At 33.7% G+C, this 12,121-nt stretch overlaps 1 long non-coding RNA gene across 2 annotated transcripts; it reads right to left on the minus strand.

The window, feature by feature from the left end:
* Positions 1-4,129: 4,129 nt before the first annotated feature.
* Positions 4,130-8,020, minus strand: LOC126971878 (uncharacterized). Of its 2 annotated transcripts, none has more exons than XR_007731005.1 (4): positions 7,731-8,020; positions 5,445-5,678; positions 4,749-5,096; positions 4,130-4,517 (listed from the first exon to the last, which is right to left on the minus strand). It is a non-coding gene; the product is annotated as an uncharacterized LOC126971878 (long non-coding RNA). The 2 variants fall into 2 exon arrangements; XR_007731004.1 differs by having other exon boundaries at positions 4,130-4,632.
* Positions 8,021-12,121: the final 4,101 nt, after the last annotated feature.

Consider the following 12,121-nt stretch of genomic DNA (forward strand, 5'->3'; position numbering starts at 1 on the left):
CCTTAAATGTTAATGCTTAAACATTTGGCCCTTATAATTGTCATTAAAGTTAGTAAAGTATTATTATTAAAGGTTAGTGCTTCATAAAAATGTAAATGGTTACGTAATGTTACGTAAAATTATAAAACACGATATTTTTCCAAGTTTGTATAGGACTTCTTATTTTTTGATTATTTTATTTAATTTTTATAAATACCTCAAAATTGTACATATAAAAAAAATCGGATGCTAGTTTTTTCGTTTCTTTGCATTTTTCGAGGACATTTATCTTTATACCTAGGTACCATTGAAAATGTTTAGAAAATGAACAACGGCTTAATGTAGAAAGTTGCCAATACTTTTATTGTTTTTCGAAGTAATCTCCGTTCCTCTCTACACATCGTCTCATTCTCATTCGATGGAACCACTGAGAAAAGCAGTGGGCCCATTCTTCCTTAGGGGTCTCTTCTATGGCATTTTCGTACGCTTTCACCGCATCTTCAGGGCTCGTAAAGCGAATACCTCGAATTTTATCTTTAGTTCTTGGGAATAAATAAAAGTCGCAGGGTACCAGGTCAGGACTGTATGGCGGATGACTCATTATCTCGACATCTGCCATAGTCAAATATTCAACAGTCCGTTTTGGGTAATACGCTGAAGCATTGTCGTGGTGAAGGAGAATCCTGCTTCGAGGGCGCTGCTGTCGAATTTTTTCCAAGACAACAGGCAAACAGCTATTGACGTACCAGTCTGCAGTAACTGTCCTTCCATCTTCTAGCACAACTGTCGCGAAATGACCTTTTTGACCAAATAATGAGGCATCTTCATCATCTTTTTTCCTTGACTTCTTCCTTTCTTTACCTTAGTTGGCGGATCCTCTAAAAGCAACACCCACTGATCTGATTTTCTTTTGATTTCGGGTTCGTGGCAAAATATCCAGCGTTCATCACCTGTGATGATGTCATATACAGCATTTGAGTCACCTCCGTTGAACTTATCAAACATTTGGCGACACCAGTCCATGCGAAGGTGTTTCTGATCGTCGGTTAAAGTATGGGGAATCCATCTGGTACAAAGCTTCCTGACGCCTAAATGTTCGTGTAATATTTTTTGTACTTGACTCATACCAATGCCCGTATCTGCTGATAGGTCACTCTCTTATCTTCCTCTATCATGCGTCGGACAGCATTGATGTTATCTTCAGTAGTCGCTGTTAAAGGACGTCTCTCACGCGGATCATCATTGAGATTGCTACGTCCACGCTTAAACTCGTTAAACCAATTGTAAATAGTGGCACGAGATGGTGCTTGCTTAAGAAATGCTAATAGCAGCCTATCATAGCTTTGTTGTTGAGTAAGCCCACAACGAAAGTCATAATCATTTTCACGTCTTACAAGAGTTTTAGATTTGCCAATTCACAAAACCAAATGACAAATGAATGCAATATACTACATTAGGTTACCAAAGAGTTCTAAAATTGAAATTTAAAAAAAAATCATATGAAGTTGATATTAAGTCAAAATAAGGTGAAAAAATAAATATTTAAAATCAAAATTACAGCGTATCTAGGATATAAAAAGTAACTTTTCACCAAATTTCGTGGAAATATTTTTTTTTTTTTGTAAAAGAAAAAAATAAAAACTTGGTTATTTGAATTTTTCACATAAATTTTGAGGTTTTGTAAAAAGAGTGCAAAAACAAAAGTGTTAGATCCTTTTATTAGCTACGACTTAGCTATTTAACTTTTTTCCATAGGACTTGTAATTTCGATTCGATTTCCACTTGCCGACCTCAGATCGCCCGTAATTTATTTTGTCCTTTCAATTTTGTTATACTCTCTTCCTTTTCCAATGGGTTTCATCTTACTATTATTATTTTTCACTGTTTATCATTTTCAAAGGCTTCAGCACCTGTATATAAGGGATCCAGAAGAATTAGGGAATTAAAAACTTATGAAAAAAATCTTACTAAATTACTGAATTAAAAATTATAAAGGTATATCTTTGTAAGATAAAGGTTCCATTTGAAGGTATTGAGGGGCAGAAATAATTCTATTATTGAAATAATAAAAATGCAGAGTCGATCTGAGTTAAGGGTATACAGTTTATATTTTTGTAACTGTTAAAGTGAAGGGAGGCTCCTTTTCTCTAGTGTTACTGTTTTCTGAAACGAAATAAACATAATTATTTATCGACTGTTAGACTCAGGATCCATTAGAATGATATTAAATTTATGAGTGTGTATAACTTCGTAGAAATATAATATTTTTAAGTTGGTAACCCTTAATGTCATGGGTGACGTCAAAAATCCTTATTTACAAACATATCCAGATTTTATGTAAGCAAACATTATTTTATTAACATTATCTAAAGCTAAGATAATTTAATGTTAACTCAGATAAAAGATCAAAACAGGCCAGGTTTAAATTAATTTAAATCAAACATTACTTTAGTGTGAGTGACAAGCTACGTCTTCCATTCGCGATTTGTATGCCACTTTGTGTAAGTGTGAGTGCATTGCTCAAGGTAGAGTTTAACTGTCAACGTCAATTTTTTCAACTATGTATTTCACAGCCGGCACAGTCTATTTACACTTATAAATAAACTAGCTGACCCAGCAAACGTTGTATTGCCGATATTAAAATCGCGATACAAAAGTAACTGTTGATCGTAGATGGGCGAAAATTTGAAGTTGTATGTATTTTTTAATGCTGACTCATAATCAAACAAATTAAAAAAAATTTTCAAAAAAATAAAAAAAAGAATTCGTGTGGACCACCCTTAACATTTAGGGGGATGAAAAATAGATGTTGTCCTATTCTCAGACCTACCCAATATGCACTCAAAATTTCATGAGAGCCGTTTCGCAGGAGTTCAATGTTTAACACCATGACACGAGAATTTTATATATTAGATGATCTTAAAATAATTGTGTTTAATATACATAAAAAAAGCGAGTTTGTGTATGCATAATATATTACATGAGCAATATAAAAAAGAAATACATAATGTTAGAATCTCAGTAAGCTTAAATACTGTGCTTAAAAGTAGTTATGGAGTATTGCTGTCATCTATGGTCTGACGCACCCCAGTATCAGCTCGATCCATTTGACCGCGTGCAGCGCAGTGCAGCTTGAATTGACTGGGACTCAGTTTTCTGTGAACAGCTGGATCACTTGGCAATGCGTAGACACGTCGCTTCATGGTGTGTCTTCTGCCGCATTTATCACGGGGAGTGTTCTGAAGAGCTGTCTCACCTGATTCCTGCTGCCGAATTCCACCTCCGCACGACACTCCACAAATTAGGATAGCCCCACCATCTGGATGTGTGGTGGTCCTAGACAGTGCGGTTTTCAATGAGCTTTCATCCACGTACTACAAAGCTATGGATTGAGCTTCCTTGTCCGGTGTTTCCGGGATGATACGACATGGGTACCATAAAAAAAATGGGTACCATAAAAATAAGGTAAAAATTAATAAATTAATTAAACACGGATTGTGTTTAATTATGACAATTTTAACTTAACTAGTATAGAATAATTAACACGTACCTTGGGTGTAGCATTACTGCAGTTTGCGGTTACTATTAACAACAAAAAGTAATATAATATTAACTTCAACATCTTTTATTATATTTAAAATATGTCTATAACTTTAAATTTAAGTTGCCTCACACAGTAATGAAAAATAAAGGAATAATCATGACAAAATAACTTGCATATATATATGTATTTATACCTGTGTAGTTGCATTTAAGATATTATAATTTGATTATCTTCATTTTAATTGTTTCAGTAATTAGATAGGGATGTGGTACATTAGTAAGTAAGTATTAGGGAAAATTAAGTACGATATTATTGTTAAATTTGTTATTCTTATTCTATATGTTTATTTTAACAATGTATACAAGAAAAACAATGAATCTTATTGATAATCATATTTATGTACAAAACATCCAGCAGTACCATAGCCTATTGCTTGTAAGTTTGTTTACATTTGTTGTTTATTATAAATGTATACAAGAAAAACAATGAATCTTATTATAAATTATATTTATCTACATAGTATCCAGCAGTACCTACCATAGTCTGTTGTTGGTAAGTTTATTACATCTGTTGTTTATTATAAATGTATACAAGAAAAACAATGAATCTTATTGAAAATTATATTAATGTACAAAGTATTCAGCAGAACCTACCATAGCCAAATATTATAAGTTTGTTACATTTGTTGTTTATTATAAATGTATACAAGAAAAACAATGAATCTTATTGAAAATTATATTAATGTACAAAGTATTCAGCAGAACCTACCATAGCCAAATATTATAAGTTTGTTACATTTGTTGTTTATTATAAATGTATACAAGAAAAACAATGAATCTTATTGAAAATTATATTAATGTACATAGTATTCAGCAGAAACTACCATAGCATAATATTAAAAGTTTATTACATTTGTTGTTTATTATAAATATATTCAAGAAACACAATGAATCTTATTAAAAATTATTTTTATCTACATAGTATCCAGCAGTACCTACCATAGTCGTTGTTGGTAAGTTTGTTAAATTTGTTGTTTATTATAAATGTATTCAAGAAACACAATGAATCTTATTATAAATTATACTTATCTACATAGTATCCAGCAGTACCTTCCATAGTCTGTTGTTGGTAAGTTTGTTATATTTGTTGTTTATTATAAATGTATACCAGAAACACAACGAATCTTATTATAAATTATATTTATCAACATAGTATCCAGCAGTACCTACCATAGTCTGTTGTTGGTAAGTTTGTTATATTTGTTGTTTATTATAAATGTATACCAGAAACACAATGAATCTTATTATAAATTATATTTATCTACATAGTATCCAGCAGTACCTTCCATAGTCTGTTGTTGGTAAGTTTGTTATATTTGTTGTTTATTATAAATGTATACCAGAAACACAATGAATCTTATTATAAATTATATTTATCTACATAGTATCCAGCAGTACCTACCATAGTCTGTTGTTGGTAAGTTTGTTATATTTGTTGTTTATTATAAATGTATACCAGAAACACAATGAATCTTATTATAAATTATATTTATCTACATAGTATCCAGCAGTACCTTCCATAGTCTGTTGTTGGTAAGTTTGTTATATTTGTTGTTTATTATAAATGTATACCAGAAACACAATGAATCTTATTATAAATTATATATATCTACATAGTATCCAGCAGTACCTACCATAGTCTGTTGTTGGTAAGTTTGTTGTATTTGTTGTTTATTATAAATGTATACCAGAAACACAATGAATCTTATTATAAATTATATTTATCTACATAGTATCCAGCAGTACCTTCCATAGTCTGTTGTTGGTAAGTTTGTTATATTTGTTGTTTATTATAAATGTATACCAGAAACACAATGAATCTTATTATAAATTATATTTATCTACATAGTATCCAGCAGTACCTACCATAGTCTGTTGTTGGTAAGTTTGTTATATTTCTTGTTTATTATAAATGTATACCAGAAACACAATGACTAAGTGAAAACATATGTATCTACATAGCTACCTATCTATATAGTACCCACCATAGCATATTATTGTTTAATTTTTTACAAACAAATTATATTTAACATAATATATTGCGATGCTTCAATGAAGAATTGTATTATTTATCGTTTTTCTTTATCTTCAAGTCTCTAAAACAAGAAATATCTAATTAAATGTAATGTTTTTAATAAATAATTAAAAATAATCAGCTGGGATATAGAAATAGAAGTAAGTTTTTTTATGAAAATAAGGGACGAGACGACCAACACGTTCAGCTCATGGTAATTGATACCCCCTACCCATTACAATGCAGTGCCGCTCAGGATTCTTCAAAAATTCTGAGCGGCACTACAATTGCGTTCGTCACCTTGAGACATAAGATGTTAAGTCTCATTTTGCCCAGAAATTGCACTAGCTACGGCGCCCTTTAGACCAAAACACACTAATGTTTACACATTACTGCTTCACGGCAGAAATCGGTGCCGTTGTGGTACCCATAATCTAGCCGGCTTCCTGTGCAAAGAAGCCTCCCACTGGTGGAGTGGCAATAACATAACATATCACAACAACACATGAAGCTACATCAATAGCGTACACCTTCCTTAAAGGCCGGCAACGCTCCTGTGATTCCTCTGGTGTTGCAAGAGAGTGTGGGCGGCGGTGATCACTTAACAACAGGTGACCCGTACGCTCGTGTGTCATCCTATTCCAAAAAAAAAAATAGGGGCTTTGACTTGAGGAGAAGAACTCATAACGAACTCCTTAGCCTACTTAATACACAGAACCAGACAAGAATCATGCTTCGTTACTATATGCCGTCTTTGTCGAAGAAGCTTTAATATATTTCTTGAGTCCTAGTCTGCCATCATCATCATATGATGATGATATAGAATGAAGCAGTACTTCATCATCAATTTCCCCTTGATTGCTTAAGAAGCACAAACAAAAGGCGGAACGGGTAAATAGTCTTGCGCACCCCGTTTATGTCATTTGTTAACTATGAGTGCAAATATGAATGAAATAATAAATAATGAAAACACAACGGGGGCGATATATTTCAATTGGTAAATATTTTGAATGGATTAGGAGGATAAATGACCTAGTTTAGGACCCAATAAGTCATTACTGCCAATCATCTAAGGAGAGATGCATGAGAGATAGGTTTAGCTTTTAAGATGTATACAAATGATTTAAGTTTTCTTTTGTGTTAATTCCGCCAATATTTGTTTTTAAAACAATTCGACACGTGTTTCGCCTCTACACGAGGCATCCTCAGGACGTGTTGTCTCGCCAAAATCTGGCACGAGAATTAGAGTCGTGCCAGATTTAATTAACACTAAAGAAAACTCAAATCATTTGTATAATTATGGATTTCCGCAAAGTAACGCCTACTTCAATTTTTTTTTTTAGATAGACATATATCATTGCGGACTTTTATGTAGACCTTTATAAGATGAATGAGTGAAAACAAAATCGGTTCAGTAGTTTTTAGTTTATCGCGAACAAACAGACAGACGCATCACAGGACTTTGTTTTATAATATGATAATGTGTTGATGATATTATATTGTAATCCATATTTATATAGAAAGAAAAACTCGCTGAGTTTCTTGCGCCCGTTCTTGTCAAGTCTGAGGCAGTCTATTTTGAATAGGTTGGTAATTCTATTTTCAATTAAAATATTAGAATTGGAATTTGTTTTTTTTTTATTAAAAAAATACCTATGTATTCGCAATGCAAAAATATCAGTCAATGACATTTCGATACATTAATATGTATCGAGGCGCCAGTGGGAGGCTCCTTTGCACAAGATGCCGGCTAGATTATGGGTACCACAACGGCGCCTATTTCTGCCGTGAAGCAGTAATGTGTAAAAATTACTGTGTCTCGTTCTATAGGGTGCCGTAGCAAGTGAAATTAATGAGACTTAACATTTTATGTCTCAAGGTGACGAGTGCAATTGTAGTGCCGATCAGAATTTTTGGGTTTTTCAAGAATCGTGAGCGGCACTGAATTGTAATGGGTAGGGCGTATCAGATACCATCAGCTGAAAGTCCAGCTCGTCTGGACACACATTTCATAAAAAAATATATATGCCACTTCATAAAATGAGCGCGGGTACTTATGGCAAAACAACGTTTGCGGGGTTAACTAATATATTATTTAAAAACGGTTAGTAATAATTGTAAATAGATTACTTACCTTTACATGGTATATCGGCTGAGAAGATTCTTCTTTATTCATTATCATCACAGTCATATTGCTCGATGAAAACAGCTTCAACAAAGGAAAATCCTTGGCTGTTTCCGTCTCTCTTGCCCTACCACTTTTTGCAGATAAAACGGGTGAAACAAAAACTACTTCTTTATGTGTTTCATCTTTTTCACCACTCGCTGTGTATGTAAGAAATATTGCACATATGATTAGAAGTTTCATGGTGTTTAAAGCTAAATGAGCTATTTGATAGAAATCAGCTATATTTATATAGTTATTAAGTATGCGAACTCACGACTAAAGTTTATACTTCCGAGTCATGTCCTTAGAATATCACGAATTATTCTAATATATCTTCATTATTAACTCATGTGAGTTTGTGTAGCGATAAATTCACGTGGAATTGAAATTGTGATATTGATGCTGGGGATGTTTATTTTGCTTGATAAGGATAAATCTGGTTATAAAGGTTGCCCTCAACTATAGGGTAAAAGACGGATAGTTGCGCCAAATTTTTTTTTTATGGAATAGGAAGACAAATTCCTGCCAAAGAATTCCATCTTCGCACCACACGCCACAAGTTAGAATATCATCCCAACCATCTGGATGTGTGGCGGTACTCCACAGTGCGGCTTTCAAGGAGCTTTCTTCCATGTACTACAAGGCTGTGGAATGAACTTCCTTGTAAGGTGTTTCCGGGACAATACGACATGGGTACCTTCAAAAAAAGCACGTAAACCTTCCTTAAAGGCCGGCAACGCTCCTGTGATTCCTCTGATGTTGCAAGAGAATCTGGGCGGCGGTTATCACTTAACACCAGGTGACCCATACGCTCGTTTGTCCTCTTTTTCCATAAAAAAAAAGAAACTGCTTGAGACTCTTACCAGTAACTGCTAACCTATAGCGGCACGCTATGATGGCCGTTTTGACGTTTGTCCACTCATGAAGTTTCGTATTAATTAATATTTACATTGAAGGAGCAAATTACTGAGTATCCAACAAGAAAAAAGTTAGTGCAATCACTGAAGGAAGCTGGATTATTCTTCGGTGGGGAAAGTTCTTTAACGAAGATTTTGAAGACCGTTGGATTGCGATACAAGCAATGTAACAAACGCAAAATATTGATGGATAGAATTTATATCGTGATGGCAAGATATAGTTTTTTAGGGCAAGTGAAAGAAATTAAAAATTGGCAAAATATTGTGTTTTTGGATGAAACATGGCTTAATGCTAAGCATACTGTCGAAGGTTCTCTCGTGGCTTTTGCGTCAATAATCACTGGAGACTATCATGAAGAAATGAATGGAGAAAATTTTAATGAATGGTTTACCTCAATGTTGTGTAGCCTCCCTGAATCATGTATTATAATTATGGACAATGCCCCATACCACTCGATGCAAATTGATAAGCCACCTGCCCATTCCCAAAAGAAAGCTGACATCGTCGCATGGTTTCAAAAAATCGCGTAAGTGCAAACATAAATATGGTAAAAGCGGAATTAGTACGTCTTTTAAAAGAAAACAAACCAACCAAGATCCGATACGTCATTGACGAAATAGCGTTAGAACATGGGCACTGAGTTATACGGTTACCGCCTTACCATTGTGAATATAATGCAATTAAGTTGATGTGGGCTCCAATTAAGGGATATGCTGCAAGACGCAATACAGAAACATTTACCACAACAAAAATGCAAAAATATTCGAATAAGCTTGTGAACATGTGACTAAAGGAGATTGGCAAAAGGTTGTGAATTGAACTGTTAAATTAATAACCGAAGATTATGAAAGAGATGTGAAAATAAAAAATATTTTAGAAATCGAACTTATAATTAATGTAAGTGATGATAGCAGTGACGATAGTGCAAATAGCAGTATGGACGAATCTGATTAAATCTGGCCTTTTGTTACACCTTTTTTTCGTCTCTTTATGTATTCATATGTTCCTTATGTGCATATAAAGTATGTATAATCATTTTCATTCCAATATTCAGTTCGTTCCAATATATTAAGTAAATATTTATATTTTTTTATTAAACCTTTTTAACCAGGTACTACTTGCAACAAAAACTAATCACTATTATAGTATGTCAAAACGGCCATCATAGCGTGTCGCTAGTGTAGTAATCATCACATCTTGACATCTGATAACATAACAAAACTGTTATGTAATACAAAAAAAACTGATAAGAATTATTGACTGTGAATCTGGAATTTACTCCGTACTTATTTTTTTAATGGACAAACAAGCGTGTGGGTCAACACCGCACAAGGAAGCTCATTCCACAGTATTGTAGTACGTGGAAGAAAGTTCCTTGAAAACAGCACTGTGGAGGACCGCCACATATCAAGATGGTGCGGATGATAATTTGTGGCGTGTCCTGTAAAAATGGCATTCGGCGGCAGAAATCAGGTGAAAAAGCTCTTCGGAACACTCCCCGTGCTAAATGCGGTAGAACACACACAATGAAGCGACGTCTCTACGCAACGCCAAGTGATCCAGCCGTTCACAGAGCAATGTACTAATAATACTCTGATAATGTAGAAGTTACAGGAACACTTAGTAAGAGTGCCTCTTTTTATTAATTAGAGGGGCTAAACGGCCAAGTGGTTATTATGACCAAGCCCATCTCATCAAACCTTTCTTACAATTAAAGCACAAAAAATCAAATGAGCCTGAGATGTATATCAAGACCGTATCGAGAAAACGTCCTTTAAGCCTGTGTTTTCCTCTGAAAGCCATGCGTGTCCATTTATATTTGTGTTTGCACAAAACAGAATACAATTCTAGAACCATTGTGTGGCTAAAGATACTCCATTACACCTCAAAGGTCACACATAACTCGTTTTACTGGTATCCACTTCTTTGCACAATAAACATACTACATAATAATAATATGAAACAGGGTGAAAAATTATGATATCAATTATAATTTTAATAATACTAGATGATGCCCGCGACTTCGTCCGCGTAGATATGGGGTTTTTAAAAATAATAAGCAAGATTGGCATTCAATATTATCTGATGTCCTATTCCAGTTCCGGTTTCCGTTTTCGCTCTCGTACATATTATATGAATCTTATTTCGAGGATAAATAATTATAATCCATGCTTTTTTTCATCACTATAGTACATTTATTAAGAACAGTTATTTTTTTCAATATTTTATTTATTTTATTTATTCATAAAGGCTGACCAACTAAATACAATTTACCAACTTATGCACTGAGAATTAAACAAATATAATAAAATAGTTTAAATGTACTTAAATTATAGGTAGGCACAACATTACTATAAGAAATACATGTGATATTTTAAAATCTAAAAGCTATAAATTTTGGAGAGCAACATAAATTTCTTTTTTTAAAGTTTATAAATTTTGAAAAGAAGATATCAATGTTTTCATCTATATTAAAAATACTTTTATATAATTGTAACATTAGCTGTAGAGGAGAGTTTAAGCCATAATTACTGTGGTGGAATTTAATGTGCATTGGGGAAAAAGTACTAAGCCGACAATTGAAGGCAGGCACATTCAAACCGATTTGTAATAAAAGCGAAGGACAGTCCATATCATAGCTTTAAAGTTTATGTAAACACAGCAATTGTGAAGCATTTCTGCGTATTCGCCCCTGAAATCTCATTTGAAATGTATTAACCTACAATTATCCTCTATACAACATATCCTATTGTATTAACTGCAATCTGGCTCCTTCAATTTATGTAAGGTCCTTGTAACTTCCAAACTTGGAAGTGCATCAGTTAATCCAGATTAATTTTTCTTCATCTCGGTGAGTTGCATTGTCACCTGAAACCTGGTAGGTCAGTTAAAGAAAATATTCTACCTGTTCCAGGTACGCCTGCATCTACCTTGACATTCATATAGTTAAAGTATCGGCTCCATAGTAACCTGAATAAGGATAGCTCTTAATTCGAGGTTAATTTGCTGTTTCTATGCTGGGCTATATAAATATAAAATTAAATGTATCCCTGCTTCCATCTCTACCTGTTGTTTCCTGAATGTTAGTATTTGTTATTACAGAAGTAGTGTTCACTGGTTATCAGCTGGTGTGTATACTATCTTCCATTCAGTTAAAGGATGGTTCCATGGTTGCCTGAAAACTGGTTTTGTTCATATCAGCTAAGACTCTACCGGTTCTATAGTTTCCCGGTAGTTGGTTGTTATGAATACAGAAGTAGAGTTTACCGGTTCTGTGCTGTTCCGTATACAAACTTTCTTCAATTCAAATATATGTATAACAGGTTCCACAATTGCCTAAAAACTAGTTGTTCTTAAATCATTTAATGACTCTACCGGTTCTGTAGTTTCCCGAATATTGGTTGTCATGAATTCTGAAGTAGGGTTCACTGGTTCTGTGC

The sequence above is a fragment of the Leptidea sinapis genome, chromosome 24 (assembly GCF_905404315.1).
Source record: "Leptidea sinapis chromosome 24, ilLepSina1.1, whole genome shotgun sequence".
Taxonomy (NCBI): domain Eukaryota; kingdom Metazoa; phylum Arthropoda; class Insecta; order Lepidoptera; family Pieridae; genus Leptidea; species Leptidea sinapis.